Here is a 27,500-nt window from a genome sequence, read left to right on the forward strand (position 1 = left end):
ATATATATATATATATATATATATATATATACATACATTTTGAGGTTTTTCAACCTGTATAACTATACGAAGAAAAGTAGAAAATATTTAGTCCAGGTTCTTCATTTGAAAAATTCTTTGCTTGTAAGATAACTCCCTCTTCAATAACTGCATTAGTCTTAAAGGATTATCAGTTGTTTACCATGAAAAAAAAAACTAATTTGGGTGTATGTATGTTTATATGTATTGATAGATTTGTGTATATTTGTGTGCATATTATGTTCCTATTGATTTCCCTCCACACGAGGGCAAAGTTAGACACAATGTCAGTGTTTAATGTTGAGGGAAAATTCAGCTCCCCAAAAAGGTGCAATCTGGATAGAAACAAAAATTAAAATTGTTTCAGTCATGAAGGATTTCTCCTCCATTGACCGAGAACAGAAAACGTGAAGCGTAGCATCAGAACAGATACTACACTGTACTCTTGGCCCAAAGGATATGTTAAAAATATAGATATATATTTTTACACATGTGTAGGCCATGTCCATATGTGGTTATCCGGATACTTAGGTGCGTACATATGTATGCATATTAGCACATAAATGCCAATAAACAGGACAACTTTATAAATTGATGAGTCAGAGGAAATATTTGATCGTAGTCGGTTTCCGGTTTACGACGCTCAACTTTCCAGATTCCACAGCATAATCTGCTGTTTGACTAAATTTCATCCGAGATGTTGCTGACTGTATAAATTTTATTAATTGCCAGATAACTTCAATATTTCAGATTTTTAGGTATTTCCTTTTTCTTTTTACCAATTGTAAGATTTTAATTTATTCTTTTTAGGCACTGACAAAACACAAGATTGCTAAAACATAATTGCATTTCCATAGGCCGTTCTGAATGTTTGTATAAGAAATATGTATGAAGCTCTATCTAATATTGAACAGTTTTCAAGAAATATTGAACTTCCGTATACTAATGCAATATATAAGCTTAATTATAGTAATCTTCATAAATTAAAGGAATGCTATAAATAAAAGGTGAAATATACTTGAAAAACATATTTCCACAGAAATATATATATATGTCATGAAAATATATATGGCAATTAAACTACACAGAATATTCCGTGTTTCATTCTCATGAGAATTCGTCAGGCATAAGCCTGACGAATTCTCACGAGAATGAAACGCGGAATATTCTGTGTAACTTAATTTCCGTATATATATTTTTTCATAATTTACTACCTATCTGTACCTATGTATTGAGCATTGAAGTAAATACTGAAAATTTTCGCATAAAATTATATCTTTGTATATTCATTTTTGATTAAATAAAGTGTGTATATATATCGCACAGCGTTGCTCTCTTTTCTTGCCGTGTAGAGCCAAACCAGTGTCGCTATAAAATACAATACACAAAGACTTCGTAGTTAAATACTTCAGACAGGGATTCTTTTTGGTGTGAATTGTTTTTATTTGTATCCAGTTTTCTTTTTCCCGGCCTGATCGAAAGAGCGCTTCGTATGAGCGACCTTAACACAGTTTTGTGTAAAACTTCTCTCTCTCTCTCTCTCTCTCTCTCTCTCGTCATTCACGAGATTTCGTTCGCTGACTCTCATTTCTATCTCTCACTATAAAACAGCACTAAAAATAAAACATCTGCTTACGAGTATTATTTTCCTGTTTTTGTTTATTTTACTCAAAGTCTACGCGTGTATTGCTTGAAATCTGGATCTGCGCACAAGTTGTAGTCAATATTTTCAGTGGGCTTACATTGATCACACTCATTCATTTCGTTGGAATTTGATAATTCTATTGATGGCATTGGTTTCCCCGATATATTCTTAGTCAAGTCTAGAAATTCGTCGGGTATTTATTCTCTGTTGAACGAACTAGATTCGAACTTGGCACACCCAGGTTGCTAGTTCGTGTTTTAACCACTGAGCCACCTAACTTACTATTGATCACACTTAAGTTTTTGCAATTTTAGTAAACCAAATATATAATAATAATAATAATAATAAAATTAATAATAATATGCAATGATTATATGTAATAACTAGTTGTATATACCCAGCGTTGCAAGGTGGAAAACATATTGGCGTGCGGAGGGTTTAGTGTCATACTATTTAAGATACACCGAATATTCTAACTCCTGTTGCGATTTCCTAAAAGTAAACCACATGTTGGATTTATAGAGCATAAAGTATATAAATTTTCGTCAATGAAAATTAAAGTGGAAATAACTTTCACATCTTAAATCAATAAACTTACTACCATTTCTAAAGGCAACTGGTTTAAGTGGTGGTGTAATAATTGAAAATAAATAAAATATAAATGCAATAAATCGACTTTAAAAAATAGTTCTAAATAGAGCAATTAAAAACAATTTTATTGCAAAAAAATAATGATACGGAGGTAATTATTTAAATTTTCTTCCATGTAATATGCCAAGAACATTATTCCTTAAATGCAGATTCCCCTTTGAATAACTAGTATATACAGAAATCCTGCTGCAATGTGTGTAAACGTTTGTTTTCAATATGAAAATTAATTTGTTGAACAGTGCACCTTTTTGTATGTATTGATAGAATTATAAATAAACAAACAGGAATACAACGTTATTATTATAGATAATATGTAATGTGTAAGTTACATATAGGCGAGACGCACACGTACACAGAAATAGATGAAGGTGTCTACAGACCTTGTCTTGGAACGCGTAAGGTACCAGCTTTGAAAAGGTTTCTCTTGCCATCTGTTGTGCATTTTGTCAATTGTATTGGATTTTTTTTTCTTTTTCACGTTCTTTGTTACCACAAAGGACGAATTCAAACATACTTGCTATTCTTCGTACACTTGCAGTTCCCCTTTGAAATTGTTAGCTTCCATTATCGCAGAAGTAGTCTTTTATTCTGTCGCGTACAGCATCGTCCAGTTTTCTGTAAGCTCCTGTTCTGTATGTTCCAGCTATCTTTTGAAAGCCTATTGTTGTTGATTTATAAGACGGTTCTAGTTCAACTAATATTATTAGTCTTTTCTCACTAAAAGTTTTAACATGTGTCCTCACCTGTGATTGTTCACTGGCAAAAACAGATGGTCTCGTAGACGTTAAAATGAGAGGAAGTTTTTCCAATTTTGCGATACTCCACGTTTCTTTCAATCACCATAGCAATGACCAACGACTCTTTATCTGAGAGTACATCTTTCAAACTCCTTGGCCTAACGTTCACAGGAAACATGAGTTGGAACAATTACATTGAAGGCATTGCCAGGGCCGCTGCAAGAAAGGTGGGCTCTCTCTACCGTGCTAGAAAACTACTAACACCCGAAAGTATCCTGTACCTTATGGCCACCATTCGCCCATGTATGGAGTATTGCTGCCACATCTGGGCTGGTGCATCTGCTACTAGTCTCTCGCTCCTTGACAAGGTTCAAAAGAGAGTCGCAAACCTGATAGGCCCTGAACTGGCATCTAAGCTTCAGCCTCTGTCCCATCGACGAAATGTTGCATCCCTCTGCCTCTTCTACAAGTATTTTAGTGGTGAATGCTCTGACGAACTGCAATCACTTGTGCCCCCACGACGTGAGCACCCTCGACAAACCCGACAGGCTGCTAAATCCCACCCCCACATTGTAGAGATCCCTAGATGTAAAAGATCTTTTTACTCCAATAGTTTCTTCCCCAGAACCGCTAGACTCTGGAATTCCATTCCAGGTCCCTGCTTCCCAACAGTACTGACGTGCAGAAGTTCAAGTGTAACGTGAACCGACACCTTGCTGCCCAAATCCCTACATAGTACCCCAGTAGTTGTTGCCCCTAATAGTAGCCCCCTACACCAAAGTGGCAATTTGCCTTGTTTGGGGTGAAAATGTAATAACATTTTTTTTTTTTTTTTAAATCACTGTAGATTATTATCGGCGTATATCCTTGAATTCTCGCTGACAATGATTGTCGGGTGAAACTGAGCGACAGTGAGCTTCCTCAGAATTCCAGTGTTCTATGTAAGACGCAGCATTTACCCTAGGCGTGTTAAACCGGCTTCCTTCGAAGAAAAAACTGTTAAGGAGAAAAGCGGTCGCCAGTCGCATGTTGAGTCAGGAGACGACGACGTTAGGTTTATGCAGTTCTTGCGGGGAAGTGTCGCGGTCATCCTACATTCCTGAACGGTCACCTATCTGGTACTAACCAAACTAAAGGTTGCTTAACTTAAGTGACCTAACGGAAATTAGTGTATCCTGATTTTTCTAATAAACCTGCCATGTGAACCATTCACGCATGCGCATTCGTGAAACAGTTAGCAAATAGATAAAATTCAACAAATCTCCATTTACCATTTTTTTTCTTTTGACGTTTTTTCTGAATGAAAACAAATCCAAGTTTTCCATATGTCTATCCACAAATGAAGTTAAAAAAATATGCGTCACTAGTGTTCGCATTAGTGCTGAAAATCATAGAATTTCACGAGTAATTGATTTTTTTCGTATGTAAATTATTATGGTTATCTACATAAGCAACACAGCTGACATTAATATTTAATTTAGAGTGAAGGGATTGTTAAACTTGCTATTTACTGTTTTGTTTCCCCTTATCGCTTTAAATGGTTTCATCTGGAGGAACGTGTTTATTCATTATTTTTATTATTTTTGTGACATGAGATATTTAACTAGAAGGCCGGCCGCTGTTGTTATAAACTACGCTTAAATTTGTCAATTCATGCAGATTTCGAATTTATTATTGAACAGCTAAAACTCTATGGATTATTATATTATACCTAAAATATAGTAGCGATATTAAAAATCGAAAAATATGATTTGGGTGCCATCGGCTAGAATCGAAACTAAAACATTTAACTCTCCGGCATTATTCTTTATCATCTCAGCTCAGTCCATGCGCATATAAAAACATTTAAAATAACGTTGTTAAAGGTATATACGTATATTTTCGCATGCTGGCAGTAACTTTTAGACGATTTACTGTAAAGTTGTTTTTCAGTTTTCACCCTTAACAGCTATTTTTACAGGTTTAAAAGAAAATTGAATTTGTTTCATAAGTCCGAATGTCCTATATATCAAGTTTCAAGTCTGTGCAATAAAAATTAGTAGATGAAGAGATCGTTCTGCACGAAAACAGACAAATTCACTTATATATACACACACACACACACACACACACATACTCGTATGCCGCCCTGCGTTGCTCGGTCGTAAAGTACGCATAACTATTATATTTTAATTTATACAGAAACTGAGACATGTGCATGCGAGTATGTTTTTGTAAACAGTTAACTTTTGTTATAAAGAAAAAATACTCGAGCTGAGATCAAAACCAAAACGAAAAGACAGTGTTTCAAGTACGATAGCACGATCTTTTAAATGTGGTTTCAAACCTACTTATTCTTTACATAAGGAATCTGTCATGTGAAACGATTCACGCATACACATTCATGAAACAGCTGGCAAACATAAAAATCCGATGATCTGCACGTACCAATTTTTCATATTTGACCCCTTAGTAGCCCTTTTCTTCCGGAAGAAAATCGAATAAAATTTTTCTACAGGTCTAAATACCCTTTATATCAACTTTCTAGTCTGTAGATCCAGAATCCGTTGAATATGTAGGTTGAGAATCGTCCTCACACTCACACACATCCTCATTTTGTGTGTGTGTGTGTGTGTATATATATATATATATATATATATATATATATATATATATATAATCTCATTACATAGTTTTTCCATTTTTTTTATTCAACATTGCTCTCCCTTGTCTTTTCTTGTATCTATCTAGTGCACTTTACACGTGTCTGTCACACTTGAGTTTTAAATAGGCTTTTCGTTGGTCTGTCAGGTTTGATTCTGAAATAGCATTCTCGTGCTACACATTGGATAGACGCATCTTAAAAACATTCCTTTCTAGCTTCTCACAAAAGAAAACGTGTTTGATCTTTTATTTATTTGTTTGCTACATGAAATGAATTGAGTTTGACTGATCGAATAGCGTTTCGCTTATTTGTTCGGCAATTTGTTGCCGTCATTCGATGACTTGTCTGCGGTGAAACGACTTGTTACCAAACTTCTTATGTCAATAGAACCAATGTTGAGGACAAAGAGGAGAACAAAAATCAAATCGGAATGAATTTTAGCCACACCCACACATGCGTGTATATAAATATATATATATATATATATATATATATATATAAAGCTGTGTGTGTGTCTGGTTACGAATAGGCTCCTATATGGTTGACTATTTAAAAAAAAAAAACGATTACATATAATGATAGATGTATCGAGACACAGGAATGGGTATGTTTGATCTGGCAGAACAGTGGTTCATTTAAATTCTGGGGTCTGCGTTCGCGCCTGGTCCACAAAGTATGGAAATAAAAAATTTAAAATAAAAAAATGTTTACAAGTGATTTTGATATAGATGTACATAATACTAATTTGATAAGGATGTTTTAACTTAAATAGTGATGGTATAATAAAATTGTGTGGCCTGCGTTCGCGCCTGGCCTCCATAGAATGGAAATAGGCACAAACTTTAATAAAGACTTTTCATATTTATCTGCGTAAGTATAGTTTGATAATTATTTTTCAGTTTTAAGAAATATGGTATAATAAAATTATGGGGTGTTCGTACGCGCCTGACCTCCAGAGAATGGAAATATGTCACAAAGTTTAGCAAGATTTTTATATAGATCCACAGAATATTGTAATCAGTGTTTCAGTGTGTTTCGGTATGGTATAATAAATTATGGGGTTTATCTACTTTATTTTTACTTTCGTCATATTTTGCTTGGGTTTTGATACCCCAAAAATTCAAAGCTATCTCTTTACAACCCTTCCTTTTCATAACGTATTATACTTTCATAAATCAGAGTCCATTTTCTGTAGGCTGTTTTTGAACCCAGTCAACGACGGGTACTTTTGCTAGTCTATATATATATATATATATATATATATATATATATATATATGAAAGAGAGAGGAGGGTTGACAAACCAGCGAATATGCTATTTTAAACAAGTTTGATAAATTATATTTTACACTTATATTTGACAGACAAATGCGGTAAAAATAGTAAGTCGAGAAAAGGTACACAAAAAAAAATGTCAGCAAATGAGATTTTTCAAAGAGTAGAATTTAATTATCTACCGACTTGTACACTTTAAAAATAATTGAAAAAAAAAACTTTTTAAATTGTTTTATTTCAAAATGTTATTTCGTTCAAATGTATTTTTAAGGTGTACCAGAAAAATCCCGCTTATCCATTAATTGTTGGGACTCTTTATCTATGAAAGCGAGAATGTGCGTGTGAGGACATTTCTCAACCTATATACTCAACGAATGTTTGATCTACCGACTGGAAAATTACAATATAGGGTATTCAGAAACGTGGAAAACTTTTTAAAAGGTTTTCATCCGAAAAAAAAAATGCTGTTAAGAGGGTCAAATATGAAAAATTGATACGTTGGGGGTCATCGGATTTTTATCCATTTTTCAACTGTTTCACGAATGCGCATGCGTTAATCGTTCACATGACATTACTTTTTTAAGAATAAGTAGGTTTGAAAACACTTTTTAAAGAACGTGAGAAGTTGACCTAATGGTTATCACTTTTTAAAGAACGTGAGAAGTTGACCTAATGGTTTTATACCTTCGGTATTTCTTTTTATAATAAATAAGAATAATGCATTAAAATATCTTTATACATATTTTATGATCGGGAAACGTCGGGTGGCCTGCTAGTAAGATTATATATGTGGGTCACATTTGATCTTTGTGAGTATTTTCAATTATTCTGAATAATTTGCACATCGCTCGTTGGAGTAAAAGGAAAAGTCCGTATATTTGTTTACTAATTCGAAGCCGACACAAAACTGCGTCACACAGAAGTAGAGTGAACCACCTGATATCCAGCCGTAAGGTTCAGCTAAAGGATGGCTACAATAAAATGTGTAAATATCTCCACTGGATCATCTGTAAAATGTTTCAAATCAAATACAACATCAAGTTTTGTGAACATAAACCAGAAACAGAAAGAACATTTGGACACAAGTCATATCCCATCCACTATGATTCTGCAATTCCTACAGACGCGTCCCTAGAAAATGGGGCTATTAAACTGATATAGAACAATGAGAAAGAAGCAACGTTAGAAGTTTCCCCAATCATGTTGAACGTCTATAATCACTGTGGGAAGACATTTTTTATTGCAATTTGACTCCAAACAAGGCACACTGCCACTTTGCTGTAGGGACTACTATCAAGGACATAAGCTACAGTGGTACTATGTGGGGAGTTGGGTAGCAAGATGTCGGTTCACGTTACACTTGAACTTCTGCATGTCAGTACAATTGGGGAAGCAAGGACTCGGAAGGGAATTCCAAAGTCTAGCAGTTCTGGGAAAGAAACTATTAGAGTAGAAGGCTCTCTTACATCTAGGGATCTCAACTGTGACGGGGTGGGATTTTGCTGCTTGTCGGGTTTGTCGGGAGTATTTACGTCGAGGGGGCACAAGTGCTTGGAGTTCGTCAGAGCCTTCGCCATTGAAATACTTGTAGAACAGGCAGAGGGATGCTACATTACGTCGTTGGGACAGAAGCTGAAGCTTAGATCACAGTTAGGGGCCTATCAGGTTGGCGACTCTCTTTTGAACCCTGTCTAGGAGTGAGACTAGTAGCAGATGCACGAGCCCAAATATGATAAGAATACTCCATACATGGGCGAACAGTGGCCTTATAGAGGTACAGGATACATTCGGGTGTTAGTAGCTTTCTAGCATGGTAGAGAGAGCCTACCTTTTTCGCAGCGTTTCTGGCAATGCTCCCAATGTATTGAATATTGAAATATTGGGAACTGAGAAAAATAAAATAATAAAATACTTACGTCTTATGTACTACATGAAAATAAACTGGAATATTAGAAAGATCTCCACAATTCGCAGTGTAAAAAGCAACCAAACTCACGAAAAAGAATTTCAAAACCTATCTGGCAAGTATACCCAGTGATTAATGTGTAAGAGAGAAGCAAACAATTGCACCTGAAGGGATGGTTAGAATCTTTAACAGACTTCTCGATTAGAATGTCTGAGATAGGGGGTGAATGTCTGGCATCCAGTAGGATACCCCATCCCCAGGTAAAACAAAGTGATAGAAAAAGTGAATGTTTACTTAGAAACATGCAATTATAATTTGATCAGATTACATCAAATATGATGAGAACTAAAATCAAAATTTGATGTGTGGTGTTCATCATATTTTTCTAATATCATTATTTATATCATCATTATTGATATCATCATTATTAATATCATCATTATTAATATCATCATTATTTATATCATCATTATTTATATCATCATTATTAATAGCATCATTATTAATATCATCATTATTTATATCATCATTATTTATATCATCATTATTAATAGCATCATTATTAATATCATTATTAATATCATCATTATTAATATCATCATAATTTATATCATCATTATTAATATCATCATTATTTATATCATCATCATTAATATCATCATTATTAATATCATCATTATTTATATCATCATTATTTATATCATCATTATTAATATCATCATTATTTATATCATCATTATTTATATCATCATTATTTATATCATCATTATTAATATCATCATTATTTATATCATCATTATTTATATCATCATTATTAATATCATCATTATTAATATCATCATTATTAATATCATCATTATTTATATCATCATTATTAATATCATCATAATTTATATCATCATCATTAATATCATCATTATTAATATCATCATCATTTATATCATCATTATTTATATCATCATTATTTATATCATCATTATTTATATCATCATTATTAATATCATCATTATTTATATCATCATTATTTATATCATCATTAATATCATCATCATTAATATCATCATCATTAATATCATCATTATTTATATCATCATTATTTATATCATCATTATTAATATCATCATTATTTATATCATCATTATTTATATCATCATTATTAATAGCATCATTATTAATATCATTATTAATATCATCATTATTAATATCATCATTATTAATATCATCATTATTTATATCATCATTATTAATATCATCATTATTTATATCATCATTATTAATATCATCATTATTAATAGCATCATTATTAATATCATTATTAATATCATCATTATTAATATCATCATTATTAATATTATCATTATTTATATCATCATTATTTATATCATCATTATTAATAGCATCATTATTAATATCATTATTTATATCATCATTATTAATATAATCATTATTTATATCATCATTATTTATATCATCATTATTTATATCATCATTATTAATATCATCATTATTAATATCATCATTATTTATATCATCATTATTAATATCATCATTATTAATAGCATCATTATTAATATCATTATTAATATCATCATTATTATCATTATTAATATCATCATTATTAATAGCATCATTATTAATATCATCATTATTAATATCATCATTATTAATAGCATCATTATTAATATCATCATTATTAATAGCATCATTATTAATAGCATCATTATTATCATTATTAATATCATCATTATTAATAGCATCATTATTAATATCATTATTAATATCATCATTATTAATATCATCATTATTGATATCATCATTATTAATATCATCATTATTAATATCATCATTATTAATATCATCATTATTATCATCATCATTATTATCATCATTATTAATATCATCATTATTAATATCATCATTAATATCATCATTATTAATATCATCATTATTAATATCATCATTATTAATATCATCATTATTAATATCATCATTATTAATATTATCATTATTAATATCATCATTATTAATATCATCATTATTAATATCATCATTATTAATATAATCATTATTAATATCATCATTATTAATATCATCATTATTAATATCATCATTATTTATATCATCATTATTAATATCATCATTATTAATATCATCATTATTAATAGCATCATTATTATCATCATTATTAATATCATCATTATTAATATCATCATTATTAATATCATCATTATTAATATCATCATTATTATCATCATTATTAATAGCATCATTATTAATAGCATCATTATTAATAGCATCATTATTAATAGCATCATTATTAATAGTATCATTATTAATATCATCATTATTAATATCATCATTATTAATATCATCATTAATAGCATCATTATTAATATCATCATTATTAATATCATCATTATTAATAGCATCATTATTAATAGCATCATTATTAATAGCATCATTATTAATAGCATCATTATTAATATCATCATTATTAATATCATCATTATTAATATCATCATTAATAACATCATTATTAATATCATCATTAATAGCATCATTATTAATAGCATCATTATTAATAGCATCATTATTAATATCATCATTAATAGCATCATTATTAATATCATCATTATTAATATCATCATTATTAATATCATCATTATTAATATCATCATTATTAATATCATCATTATTAATATCATCATTATTAATAGCATCATTATTAATAGCATCATTATTAATATCATCATTATTAATATCATCATTATTAATATCATCATTAATAACATCATTATTAATATCATCATTAATAGCATCATTATTAATAGCATCATTATTAATAGCATCATTATTAATATCATCATTACTAATATCATCATTATTAATATCATCATTATTAATATCATCATTATTAATAGCATCATTATTAATAGCATCATTATTAATAGCATCATTATTAATAGCATCATTATTAATAGCATCATTATTAATAGCACCATTATTAATAGCATCATATTTAATAGCATCATTTTTAATAGCATCATTTTTAATATCATTATTAATATCATCATTATTAATATCATCATTATTATCATTATTAATATCATCATTATTAATAGCATCATTATTAATATCATCATTATTAATAGCATCATTATTAATATCATCATTATTAATAGCATCATTATTAATAGCATCATTATTATCATTATTAATATCATCATTATTAATAGCATCATTATTAATATCATTATTAATATCATCATTATTAATATCATCATTATTGATATCATCATTATTAATATCATCATTATTAATATCATCATTATTAATATCATCATTATTATCATCATCATTATTATCATCATTATTAATATCATCATTATTAATATCATCATTAATATCATCATTATTAATATCATCATTATTAATATCATCATTATTAATATCATCATTATTAATATCATCATTATTAATATTATCATTATTAATATCATCATTATTAATATCATCATTATTAATATCATCATTATTAATATCATCATTATTAATATCATCATTATTAATATCATCATTATTAATATCATCATTATTAATATCATCATTATTAATATCATCATTATTAATATCATCATTATTAATATCATCATTATTAATAGCATCATTATTAATAGCATCATTATCATCATTATTAATATCATCATTATTAATATCATCATTATTAATATCATCATTATTATCATCATTATTAATAGCATCATTATTAATAGCATCATTATTAATAGCATCATTATTAATAGCATCATTATTAATAGTATCATTATTAATATCATCATTATTAATATCATCATTATTAATATCATCATTAATAGCATCATTATTAATATCATCATTATTAATATCATCATTATTAATATCATCATTATTAATAGCATCATTATTAATAGCATCATTATTAATAGCATCATTATTAATAGCATCATTATTAATATCATCAATATTAATATCATCATTATTAATATCATCATTATTAATATCATCATTATTAATATCATCATTATTAATATCATCATTATTAATAGCATCATTATTAATAGCATCATTATTAATATCATCATTATTAATATCATCATTATTAATATCATCATTAATAACATCATTATTAATATCATCATTAATAGCATCATTATTAATAGCATCATTATTAATAGCATCATTATTAATATCATCATTACTAATATCATCATTATTAATATCATCATTATTAATATCATCATTATTAATAGCATCATTATTAATAGCATCATTATTAATAGCATCATTATTAATAGCACCATTATTAATAGCATCATTATTAATAGCATCATTATTAATAGCATCATTATTAATAGCACCATTATTAATAGCATCATTATTAATAGCATCATTTTTAATAGCATCATTATTAATATCATCATTACTAATATCATCATTATTAATATCATCATTATTAATATCATCATTATTAATAGCATCATTATTAATAGCATCATTATTAATAGCATCATTATTAATAGCACCATTATTAATAGCATCATTATTAATAGCATCATTATTAATAGCATCATTATTAATAGCATCATTTTTAATAGCATCATTATTAATAGCATCATTATTAATAGCATCATTATTAATAGCATCATTATTAATATCATCATTATTAATATCATCATTATTAATAGCATCATTATTAATATCATCATTATTAATATCATCATTATTAATAGCATCATTATTAATAGCATCATTATTAATAGCACCATTATTAATAGCACCATTATTAATAGCATCATTATTAATAGCATCATTATTAATAGCATCATTATTAATAGCATCATTATTAATAGCATCATTTTTAATAGCATCATTTTTAATAGCATCATTTTTAATAGCATCATTATTAAACTTAATATTACTATTACAATTAGTATCATTACTGTTGTTATTATTATAAAGCTCTAATAATAATTACTTGTATAAAAAAAGCATTTGGGTGTGTGCGAGTTCGTTTCCTATGGATTTCGAAACGGCTGGACAGTTGTTGCAATTTCACACGAATGTACTTTGTGCCTACAATGTTCTTAGATATGTCTTGTATTGAAATGCCTCTGATTAGTATCAAAAATCGATAATCATAAAAAATCTGATTAAAAGTGGAACAGTGATTTTGACCAAACTTAACTCACTAATACAGTTTACATAAGTGCATTTGAGAAGTTTTATCATCGCACAAGCAGAAAAGCCCGTTGTATAAAATCAACAGTAGGCTCTTTGATAAGACGGGGAGGCGTTTTAAATAAATGTTTAGAACACATTTGTACCATGATACTTGACTTTTGCATTTTAAACTTTAATTCAATCCATTACATAAAAATAATTTTATAAAATAAGCAATGTAGATTAAAGTATATTGGGGACTAAATAACTGTGGGGAGGCATGTGAAGCTTTCTCCCAGTGCACCACTATTGATTTCCGACTAGAGCAGACAATCAATCGATCGATTTGATTGAAAAATGAGCGATTTCACCAATTTCGATGAATATAAATGTATTGGAAGTGTGAAACATTCATTGATCCTAATTCAATCCTTAATGGATCCTGAATCCTTATGGGCAATGTCCGGTGTCCCTGCTAGTGTGTTAATTATTTTTAAAAAATGCTCTAAAATTCAGCCATGGAATTATTTGCATGTAGAAGAGACAAAGACAAGTAAATACTTAAGTAATGATATTTTTTTTAAAAGAAAATGCTTATATATTAAAGCAATAAAAGGGACAAAAAAAAACAACAAATAAAACAACAAATAAAACAACAAATAAAACAACAAATAAAACAACAAATAAAACAACAAATAAAATAACAAAAGCCTAAGAATTTATTAACAAAGATGGCCTTCAAGGGCCCGTGGCGCAGTGGTTAGAGCACTAGGCAAAATCAATTGTAAAAGTGGCCTTCTCCTGAAGGTTTAATCTTCAGTGTGGGCGACCGAAATATACATTTGCGAATTACTTAGGACCTCGATCCAGTAATGCCTGACTGAACAAGAGCACGCTACTCCCGTGAAGTAAATAAAGGTTTTCGCTCGAAATTCCGTCCAAATTCCCAAGTTCAACATTCCCGATTTCGACAAGACACACCTTAAGAAGGTCGGGAGTTATATCGACCGAAATGTTACGAAAATCACACTCAAGACGAGAACAGTAGTCCGATGAATAATACACCATGACGTTCAATAGTTAAAACTTGTGTATCTTTCCCTCCTTTCTAATATTTTTTTCACTCCAAATAAGGCGCGATTCCATTAGGTCGTAAGTAGATATTATTTATGGAGCCAGATTCGCAAGGATACTATGTATGGAATTCGGCAGCGAGATGTCTGTACACATTACACTTGAACTTCTGCATGTCAGTACAGTCAGGGAGCAGGGGCCAGAGAGAGAATTCCATTTTTAGCAGTTTGAGGGAAGAAGCTATTTGAATAGAAGGCTTTGCAGCACCTAGGGATCTCTACAGTGTAGGGGTGATATTTTGCTACTTGTCGGTTTTGTCATTAATACACGTTTCTTCAGCCCCTTCTATATTTAGTAAATTGAACAGACAGATATTTCCCGTGTAAGTTATTGGGCAGAGAAAATGAAAGAAATGTGCTGAAAACTTTATGAAGCATCGGCCAATCAATCCATTCTTTTCATTAAAATAATATACACACACACACACACACACACACACACACACATATGGTAGTAAATAGCAACGAAAATATGACGTTAAGAAATAGTCCATAAGTGATCTTCATTCAATCCAAAGTGACGTCGGGTCTTCTTGCTAGTAATATATACAGTGCTTATTTGTATTTTCCATTCTACTAAATGTTTAAAATGTAATAGGTATATTTTTATTATGAAATTTATTTATACAAACATTGATGGCTACATATGTGCATACATGTTTCTGTAATCACCGCGTTGAGGGATTACGTCTTCAGGCCAAGAATTATCGTCGAGAACTCGACGATAATTCTTGGCCTGAAGACGTAATCCCTCAACGCGGTGATTACAGAAACATGTATGCACATATGTAGCCATCAATGTTTGTATAAATAAATTTCATATACCTGCTCTGTTTACTCATCGAGCACTATTTGGTAGACACATGTCGTTTCATTGGATGTACTTCTAGGAAATTTAACTCTACTGGCTAAATAATGTTTTATATTTTTTATTACGCTTGAAATATGTTGACACCCACCACGACCGTCTAAATACGTAAAATCCATTCTTACCGATGTTTTCATATGTAACTCTTCTAGCAGAAAAATATCAGATACGCGCACTATTAACCTTATCCTTGAGTGACTTCCGGGCCTTGATAAGTGGTGACTCCTATGTAAAAAAAAAAAAGAGAAAAACTAAGAATCGATCCGCATAAGAGTACCTGAATAATAAACAAGCATAATTAGCAAAACATCTCCGAAACATTTCCACAAAATCTCAATTTTTACATCCATAATCTTTCCGTCCCTCTCCCTTCCTCCGTCTCTCTTTCTCCCCTCTCTTTCTCTCCCTCTCCCCCCCCCTCATATATATATATATATATATATATATATATATATACATATATAATGATTGATAAATTATCAGAAACAAGAGGAAATCTATAATTACTGTCAGAGAAGTAAATATCCAAAGTTGAGTCTAAAATTGTCAGGAACTGACAAGACAAAAGCCGATTTGCTCTTTTTGCCGATTTTTAAACATTTTTCTTATATTGACAAGACAAGAAATGGACTTATAGACATTTATATATATATATATATATATATATATATATATATATATATATAAATGTCTATAGGTATTTTTATACATATAAGTGCATTTATTCATATTATATATGCCTGTGTAATCAGACATTTTTGTTGGTTAGTGATATAAAAATGACTGTCTATTCCAAGAAATGTATCTCTTTATCAGTTGTAATATACATTTTAACTGAAAACTAGCTTTGGAAAAATACTCTTTTCTGAAGAGCATATATAATATACTCGACGTAACTATGCCATGTTTGATTATAGACTCTTTTACTTGGGAGTCACCACTTATCAAGGCCCGAAGACCACTCGAGGAGAAGGGTTAATGAATGTAAAGTGGTAGTGTAGTAATCATTAATTGTGTAAATTGGGTAGAATTTGATTATTTATGGGGACGGCTAAATAAAAATTTGTTTACATTATATTTGAAGGTGTCCATATTGTATTCAACCGGGAAGCTGGCCAGCGGAACAGTGTTCCACAGACGGACAGTTCTGGGAAAGAAGCTTTGTTCATGAAATCTGCGTTTCAATTTAGGCAAAATTAGAGAATGTGGGGAATTTTATCTAAAGGAATTTTTTTAAATAATTAAAAATTATTGGTCCTGTTTTTTCTCCTCCATTTTAATGGTTTATCTTTTAGTCTATTCTCTAGGGTGCATACATTTTTTGTGGACACATTTATCAAAATAATTAAGAAGCAACAAAGGAAAATATCACGTTTTCTCCTTTTCATGCAATTCGTTTCAGACAAGCCACGTGATGTAAAGAGCCATAAAAACCCAACTTGAAGGTAAAAAAACCCCCAAAAAAAAACAAACTCGCAAGCAATAGATGTTATATGAATAGATTCCAATCCAGAAAATAGCAATTAATCACCCTCTGTCAGGAACATCGCTTATAGAATATAAATGACAAAATAAGAGGATCCAGAAGCAGCCGACTGTAAACCAAAGGTCCACTTTTTACGCTTCAGGATGACAAGATACACCTAAAAATATCACAACGTTGTAGAATTATGAGGGACCTTTCAAATGTAATGCCTACTATTTTTTATTATTCCCCTTGAATGTATCTGAAGTGATTCCCAATTGCATTGTCATAATGATTGAACTTATGCATTTATGACCTGATAGTTTCATCTCTATGTTGCAGATATTGACGGTGTGAAACTCTAAGAAAGCAATCCCTGTCATGGACGTGCGCCAGAAGCAGAGATGCGTCATTGATTCCCTTCATGCAGAAATAATTGATCCGATCGACATTCACTGGTGCCTATTGGGTGTTTACTAATCCGATTCAGTTGATGTCGATACAGTCATGAGATAGGTTCGTCGATTTCAGAGTGGCGGCAGATCTGCAAATGACAAGCTCGCACTGGAGGTGTGGGACCGAAGCATCAATAGTAGTGATGACTATGTATATATAACAAAAAATTCTGGATCACAAAAAGTTACTCGTTTAATTGTAGCACTTTCATCTTCGTAGCTCTTCAACGTTTTAGCTTATTTGTTTAAAAATAGAAGCTTTACTTTGGGAACGATCTTCGTAAGATACATTGTGAGATTACGAGAGAAATATTAATATTTAATTATTTGCATCGGCAGCTACTGAACAGTTATAGTTGGCTCGTATAAAAATTGAATGCGGTCTGTGTTACTATATAGTTGGCAGTGTTGTACCTATTATTATACAAAAGATAAGCGTGGGTTGTTTGGATAAAAAAACAATTACTTGTCTCCCACAGTTGAGCATTGCCCAATAATCTTCCCGTTCAATATTTGTATATCCATGTTTGGTATTGGCTTTCTAAAAGCAAGCAGTATCGAAAAAAGATTCAAGAAAATTGCTCTGATCTTTCAAGACTGATCGCCACTTCTTTCGAATGTTTGTCATCGTCTTCGATTCTGATCAAATGTTTTACGCCTATTTTTCTGCCGACTGACGAACTTTTGCTTCTCTGAGACTTGAAGCATTTCCCATCGAAGTAACGTTTCTCTCTCTCTCTCTCTCTCTCTCTCTCTCTCTTTCCTGCCCCTTTCCCCCTTTCTTTTTCTTTATCCTTTTCTTTAAATCTTTTCCCCTCGTTCTCTATTGTCCCCGTCTCTCTCTTGCGCCCCCTCTATCTCTCTCTTGTGCCCCCTCTCTCTCTCTCTCTCTCTCTCTCTCTCTCTCTCTCTCTCTCTCGTGTCGTCTTTCTCTCGTGTCCTACTCCTCTCTCTCTCCTCGATACAGATGGAGCCTAGGAGTGCTTTAAGTGCTCGACTTAAGTTTGTGATTTCATATACGGAAGAAATAACTTTGTTGCTGTCCCCTAATTTGAGATGCAACTCACATTATTGACCCTTGAAGAATCAAGACGATAACGAATATTCTTAAGATGCGTCTGTTCAATGTACGCGTTTAATGATGTGAACATTCAGTTTCAAACTTAAACATGACAGACCAACTATTCTACAAATACTTGGCCACAACTAAAATGAAATACGTCCATCCAGTCTTTTTATTTACTAATAAATCACCAGTTATGAAGATTAAACGTTACTCACGGATATGGGTTTAGAGGATAGGTAGATTGCCAGTTTTAATGATGAAGAATATGAAGGGAGGATTAAAATTATGAATGAAATGAAAAATGTGATGATTTATAAAGACGCTTTATGACCAGGATTAGATGACATTGGAATTGGCGACGACCATGTTGTAGCCTGTGGGGAAGTAATCTCGTAGAAACCTGTTTCGAGATGAAAAGTTATTGAGAAATCTATTTAACAAGTAACAACCATCCAAGGGTGAAAGTTAGTGAGATTAATTCATTGCTAGTTGAATGCTAACGAATATTATACGAGAATTGATAAACGGAATTAATAAATTGGATTACTTCTGAAGATGGTGTATGGCAATTTGTTGACATTAAATTTGGAAATGATAATACGGTATCTAAACTATGGGTTTAGTATGTTATCGTTCCCTATGTCATGACAAGGTAGAAGTCTTCAGTAATTTGTAATTGTATTTTTTGAATTTTTTTTTTTATTATTCAATTTTCGCCCCAAATAAGGCGCAGTGCCACTTTGAAACAGGGGGCTACTATCAGGGACTTAATTAGCAGGGTCATTATGAAGGGAGATGAGTAGAAAGATGTTTAACATTACACTTGAACTTCTGCATATCAGTGCAGTTGGGAAAGCAGAATCCCGGAAGGGAGTTCCAAAGACCCGCAGTTCTGGGGAAGAAACTATCGGAGTAAAAGGCTTTCTTGCACCTAGGGATCTCTACTGTAAAGGGATGAGACTTAGTAGCTTGTCAGAGGTAGTTACATCGGGGAAGTACAAGTGTTTGCAGTTCGTCAGAGCATTCACCATTAAAGTATTTGTGGAACAGGCAGAGGGATGCAACATCTCGTCGATGGGACAGAGGCTGAAGCCTAGATGACAGTTCAGGACCTTAGACTACCTCGGAGGAAAATTGTGTGCAGAACAGGAGACGTCGATATTATGTTCACATTGAAATAATAGATAGGAGCTCTAAAGTTAGGTGTAGGGCAGTTGAGATATCAGGTTCAGTTTATAGAGGAATATCTAGGTAAACATGGAAGGAAATGATGAAAATGAATTTGAAATGGATGAAAAAATACTGTCCAGAGATAGGTTACTTTGGTTTAATGTCAATTTTAAATGCCTACATGCGTTAGTCGGCTATAAAAATGATCTCCAAAGATGATGACGACGATAATTATTATGAAGATGCTTTAAGAATACACGTTCTTTTATTCCTACTCGCCTAAAGATGTGATCTGGTATAAAAGGTGATTTTATGTCCGTAGATTTTAAACAAGTCGTAGTTAAAATAATGCTAGAAAAAAAGGCCGATATTGTGAACTATAGTATCATTTATCGTTTGATTTCTTTTTCAAATTCCAATGCCATCAATAGACAACAGAAGACAAAGCAGTTGGCTTTGACGAAGCATACTGATAAGAAATGGTTTCAACTTGAGTTTTAAAAAAGATTATTTCGTATAAAAATGTAAATCATACCACCTCACATCTTTGAAGATGGCTTGAAAGTCAACACGAAAGCGTACCTGGATTTACTGGAGTGTAGTGATCCCTTGGTGCAATCAGGTGGCCGCTGGAAGACCCTGAGTGTGGCAGCAGGAATCTGTGCCAGCCCACAAGTTCACAGAAACCCAGGCTACGACGTTTTACCCTCCTTTCACTGGCGCCTCTCCTCTCCCAATCCGCTGGACTACTTGGTCATACGTCGAGAACATAACCAATACGACCTGCGACAATACCAAAGCCAGCCTAATCGCCGCCATCCGCCGAGGATTTGCCGAGCTCCGGCCGACGCTTGTGGAAAAGGCATGCTCCTAGTTCCAGACCCGTATCAAGCCAGCAATTTAGACGAATGCAGTTACATTGATTAGATGTCAGCTCTACTACATAATCAAGTAACCTGAATTGATTTTTTTCAATAAAAGTTTTTTTAAAAAGGTTGTAGTGTTTTCTTTAGGGCGACACGTTGATCGTTCCACCTTGTACTAGATGTATATAAGCAAAATCGAAATAGTATACGTCATATATGACGTCATCTGCTATAATGTCATGCATGACGTGTATTGTGAATCAATCAGCAGACATAAATACAACTTTATTATATATATACTGGATTATACATTTAGCAACACTGATGAGTTGAAAGACGGAGTTCGTGTTTGTAGATATATATTAGTGGCCTTTTAAGGCTACAGGGGAAACAACCGAAGCAGAAAAACTTGAGCTGACACACACACACACGCATACACACACACACACGCATACACACACAAATGTTTGCAAATTTGGGGCATATATTATTGGTTTGAAAATATAGGGTTTTTTTTACCAATAATAAAATTTTAACCATAAAATAGTATTATAATCTTCAAAAAGCCTGCAAATTTTCATGTAGTTTCATCGCATAGAACCAAAGATATGAGCATTTCAATATTCAATTTTGCTACGAGTATAGATATAGCCATATATAGATATACCATCTTTTTGGGAAATTTTATAAGTTTCAAATCTCAGCGACTATTGATCAAAATTTAACAAATAAAGGCTCGTTGGAAAGTAATGAACTGAATTTTGCAGTAGGTTATGTGACATTTGCTCTGAACGTCGTACATTAAAGGGATAAACCATCATCCAGAGTCTATTTTTGTTACTTTTTTCAGCCACGAAATGTTTCAATTATAGTCATTTTTTCCTAGATTTGCATATGAATTACAAAATATTTGATATTTCCCCAAAACCTCTTGCCTTTGAGGGGAGACTAAAAATTGCTGCTATTGTTTTAAATGATGTGAAATTACAGCAAGAGGAGACTTGATTCCAAATATTTCTCATATGTTATATCTCCCCTCTTTGGTTTCCATACATAGAGTAAATTTCACAGTGTATAAAAATTATTTGATACTGGAGATATTCATAACTGTACCTTATTTCCAAAAGAGAGTAGATATAACATATGCGGAATATTTGAAATCAATGCTGTTATTTCAGATCATTTGAAACCATATTAGCAAGTTTTAGTCTCCCTCTATCAAGGCCAGAGATTTTGAGGGGAATATACTGTATTTATACAGTCGCAACACCTGCAAAAGTGTGCGGACGCGCGTATAGCAGCAACAGTCAACGTAGGCAAATGACCGAGCCGTGTGAGAGGTGACGTCACAGCGAGAAAGAAGAAAATGATTATATAAAGAGAAACGTGTCCCGAAAAGAGCAGGTATAGACATGTTAAACTTGGGAAAGAGTGCCCTAAACATGGCTAGACAAAGACAGCATACAACATATTCGACACGGCAAAGTTTTGTTAAACAAGACTTTTGAACAAGGTACTAGGCGCTATTCGGGAAGTACGTGTAAGTGTTTTAACTGAAAAAAAAGTGAGATGAATACTTTCCTTGTCTTTGTTTCTATGCGACTGTCTGCACACGTGTGGGTCCCGAGAGTTGAAATGTGACAACTACGTTACATGTCTAGGCACACCGATGAGTCTTTAAAAAACTAAACACGTTTTAGATAACACACTGTCATACCTTTAAAGTACGTTTAAAAACGAACCATGTAATGAAACCTATACAATAAAAATAGGAACTTATTGTAAAATGTTCTGTATTTTTTCGATTTTATTTTTGTTTCAATTAATTTTTGTCCAAAAAGAAATGTCAAACGAAAATCTTTTTATCGTAAAAGATTTTTTTTTAATGAAATGATGCGATTTTTGCATGCGTTGCCTTCAAGTGTTAAAATGTCTGACTTTTGGAATCGAAATCATCTTATTGTCAATTGCGATTGAAAGTTAACATTTCGAAATTGTTTTTCACTTTTTTTTTTAACTTTTAGTTAAAAAAAAAAAAGATGCTGAACTTTCAAAAGCTGTGTTCTATATATCGTTCATATCTGGTTGATTCACGTCTATTTCTGAATCTCTTCAATGAGCTCGACATTGCGACCGAAAGTCCTCTTTAGCAGAAGAGATGTATCTTCGAATCGTTTAAGTATTTGGATTTATGTTCAACTTACACTCTCAATATATACGGCATAATCACGTTGACACACCGGTTCCCGTCCGATCACTGAAGTTAAGCAACGTTGAACCTGGTCATTACTGAAATGGGTGACTAATTTGGGAAGTCCAGGTGCTGTATGTAGGAGGACGTCGACACCTCCCTGCAAGAGTTGCAAAAACCTAACGTCGTCATCTCCCCTAACGGGGATATACATGCGACTGGGGACCGCTTGTGAATTTCATACTCCCATGAAACTTCTTCTTTCGGACAAGGCGGTTAAACCCTGAATAGGGTTGGTGCTGACTGCGCACACACTCTCAATGCTTACGGCCACAATTTTGAGACTATTAAAGAGTTACACTTTAGTTTTTATTCTGTTCTAGCCAACAATGGCGCATCCTACCAGATGCCTTACATTGACCTGCTATATCGTACATTTCAACCGAGAGATCTTTTTTCAGTATCCGACCATTCCTTGACGTGCAACTGTTTGTATCTCTCTTTTCATCGGATATATTTTCCACATAGTTTTTGAGATTCTTTTTCATGAACCCAGTTACTTCTATAATTTGTGGAGTGGTGATCTTCCAACGATTCCAGTTTGTTTTCTTTTCATGTCGTACATAAGACCTTGATATTTCACGATCTTTCCTCTCTCAGCATTTTTGTAGCATGTGTTATCCGTAACAAAAGTAATGTGAGAGTTTTAGTCGCGTGCAAGCGACTCTATAATTCACTCCGTCGGTCGGTCTGTCCGTAACACTTTTGTGCTTGGCCTTTTTTGTTAAGATCAAAGGTCTGTTGTTAATAGATGCTGTTCTTAGCTTTTTAAGCTTTTCTTGGCCTTCGAGCCGGGATTAAAGTGTAGTATTTGTTCCGGCAGATACTGCAAGCAAATACGATATGTGGGGGCGACCCCACATATAAGACCTTGGTCAATGTAGGGGCAACCCTTCATACCAATTGTCACTATCCAGCACCCCTACTCCCCGGGGAGTTGGTCCCCATTTACCCTTCACTTCTCACATTAAAAATCGGCCTTGTGCCTAATTTGCTTGGTGGGGAGCAAATAAACACCGCTTTTATTGGCCTTTTGGCTAAGATCAAAGTGTAGTATCTGTTCTTACTACATGCTGTACTTATTGTGATATAAAGTGGGGGATCACTTTTCTGTATTAATTTAATGTAAAATGATCACCCACTTTACAACCAGTACGTCTCAACGTAATTCAAGTCATTCTCCAGATCATTCAAATTGTTTTTGAAGGATTACAGTTTTTTTAATCATTCAAGTCATTATTAAGGTCATTCAATTCATCGTAAAGTTCATTAAAGTCATTCTAAGTCATTTAATTTTTTATTTATTTAAGTCTTTTCAGCCCATTTTTCGGTCATTTTAGTTTATCTTAAGAATTTCATGTCAATCCTACATTCACGTATTCATTTCTTACACGAGAGCATGCGACTAATGGCTATTGACCTTGTTTTAAGAAATACTTAGTTTTACTTAATAGAGAAAAAATATACCTTTTGCCCCAACGCTGTCAACAGTAAAAGTAAAAATGAGATTTTACCCAGCAATACTCTAAAAATATCTGGCCCAGGTGTTAGATTTTAGAGTAGGGGTCACTTTACTATATAAATTTAACGTAAAACGATCACCTAGTTCTTAACTACATGGCATAATGCAGAACGAGTAGCTATTTTTTTTATTTTCAGAATGGTGACTATTTTAGAAACACAAAAAATGCTTACTTGTTCTGTACTACATTTCTGGTGATCATTTTACATTATAGTTTTATAGTAAAGACAATCTAAATTTTAAAATATTTTTTAGTATTTATAATTACGTTGAGGGTTGAAGATATGCATTGCATGAAGAGGATAATGAGAATGACGGTATGGATATATAGTGCGAATCTTAAAGACAGGATTAAATCTAATGACCCCAGGAAGATGAAATCTGGACAATATGTGTAAAAAAAAGGAGACTTTCTTGGTTTGGTCACATTAAAACAATGGATGACTGTTTAGATTAGTACGTGTATAGTGGATGAGATAACGGTCAACAGCTAAATGCACAAGAAATATCTGGCAATATAGGGAGATGTATGCGGAACAGGACTTCGGTGGGGTTTCCACATTGAAAAATTGTTGTTTTCATTGACTGCTATCAAAGGTAAAATTAACTCAACAGTTAATGTTTACTTTTATAAACTTGTTGGGTTTTTTTTGTTTTGTTTTTTTTTTTTCAGACGAAATGAGAATTTCCCTGATCATCAATTTTTGCTTCAGATATTAATTTACATTTAATTAAAATATTCATTAGTGGATTGTATACTTTCACTTCCGGTCCTAGCTCTGAAGCGCATTTGGTGGTCTATTTCCACTCAGTGGTCGTGTCTGCCAACTTCCAATCTATGGGTTAAATAAGATTTGTCCTTATTGCAAAACTAAACTATTTCGGACTCCCTTGAATAAGGTACTCAATTCTACGTCAACCCCAAAATTCATCTTTCCCAACCTTTTTATATAGTTTTCTGTTTATTTTCTAATCCTATTAAATACCCATCTCCATCTGGGTGTGATACAAAATTGCATTCAGTCATATGACTTTCTTTTTTTTCTTTTTTTTTTTTTTTAGAATCTGTGGCATGGTCCCTGGCGTTGGTAGAGGCCATCTAGTAAGGTTTTTTGGTATAGCCAAGAACTACATTGACATTTAATGCTTAAGTCATGTTTTAGTGAATAAAGAAAATGAAGTGCGTGTGTCTGTGTGTATATATATATATATATATATATATACTAGCAGAGATCCCCGACATTGCCTGGGATTGAATGATTAACGAATGTTTCATACTCACATACTTTTATTAAAAAATCGGTGAAATCGCTTGTTTTTCAATCGAATCGATTCATTACTTACTCTAGTTAGGAATCATGCGGTGCAGTGGGAAGAAGCTCTCAATGACTTAGTCTACAATACAGTGTAGTCTGCATTGCACTGTGGAGAACCTGTTAATTATATAAAATATTTTTTATATATACAATGGCTTAAATTAAAATTTAGATGCAAATATCAAGTATCATGGTTCAATTATGCTCTAAACAAACATTCATTTAAAACACGACCCTGATATGTCAAGGAACCTACCTACTTATGCAGTAATTAAACTTCTCAAATACACTTGTGATGTTAGGCTGTATAAAGCGTCAACTTTGGACAAAATCACCTGTTCGTTCTTTCATCAGATTTTTTTCGATTATCAATACTTATTCAAGTCCTCTCGATACAAAACCTAAATAAGTTTTGCATCAGAATGAATTGGATATAAATATAATCCTGTATGCATAATAGAATGAAAATACAATGAGACATTGAAATAAAAGGAGTGACACCAGATAGCAACGGCTACCTAAAACATAAAGTTTTATAAATCAAAAATGGATAAATACGAAATCCTATAAGAAAACATTTTTATATATAAAAAAAATGCGAATATTTCAGGTTAGTAAATTTTCATTGTACAACACGTTTGTGTAAAGTAGTTGGGTGAATACCAGTTACAAGTCAATATGTTTATAGTGGATTGGGATGCATGGCATTGTGCATGTGTGTGTGTTTACCTTTCTTCTTATTAGTGTATGTATAGATGCGCACGGCTGGATATGCGAATCATTGAGTTCTTTTGACTTACTTCGCTGGCCAGATGACATGGGGTGGAGTATTAAGTACTACATGAAAAGAAAAAAGAAACTTTGGAATCTTTGGAATATCACTATTTTATAAATTATAGAAGTACCTGGGCCCATGAAAAATAATCTAAAAAAAAACCTGTGGAAAATATATCCGACATTGAAGTATTGAGTAGACATTCTTAGGTTCCTTTTATCCAGCCAGCTGTTGAAGGATCACTAAAACTAATTTTCTTGACCCTGTTTTATAGAAATTTAAAAGTTTGCACTGGTTTCCTACATTCACGTATAGGTGTTACCTTTTAAGATTTGGAAATATTTCCATTGGTTGAAAATTCTGAGTTAATACCATGATCTCAAAACCTCGCTAGCTTTAGGACGTGGCAAAGCAAGCATATCTAAATGAACCAAACAATTGTTCGACTTGCATCTCGATGTTATATGTATCATAGAACTTGAAAAAATATGAAGTCATCTTTTAGCAACCACTGCTCCCAGGTCCACTCCCAACCGTTC

General features: G+C 32.1%; 1 protein-coding gene and 2 pseudogenes across 14 annotated transcripts in view; all 3 read left to right on the forward strand.

The window, feature by feature from the left end:
* LOC145284430 (lachesin-like) overlaps positions 1-27,500 on the forward strand; it is a 1,332,212-nt gene that overhangs the window by 481,854 nt on the left and 822,858 nt on the right. The window lies entirely within an intron of this gene.
* LOC145285459 (5S ribosomal RNA) lies at positions 23,311-23,429 on the forward strand (annotated as a pseudogene).
* LOC145285313 (U2 spliceosomal RNA) lies at positions 24,364-24,491 on the forward strand (annotated as a pseudogene).

This window comes from Euprymna scolopes, chromosome 9 (assembly GCF_053919585.1).
Source record: "Euprymna scolopes isolate OS-2025 chromosome 9, ASM5391958v1, whole genome shotgun sequence".
Classification (NCBI taxonomy): Eukaryota; Metazoa; Mollusca; class Cephalopoda; order Sepiida; family Sepiolidae; genus Euprymna; species Euprymna scolopes.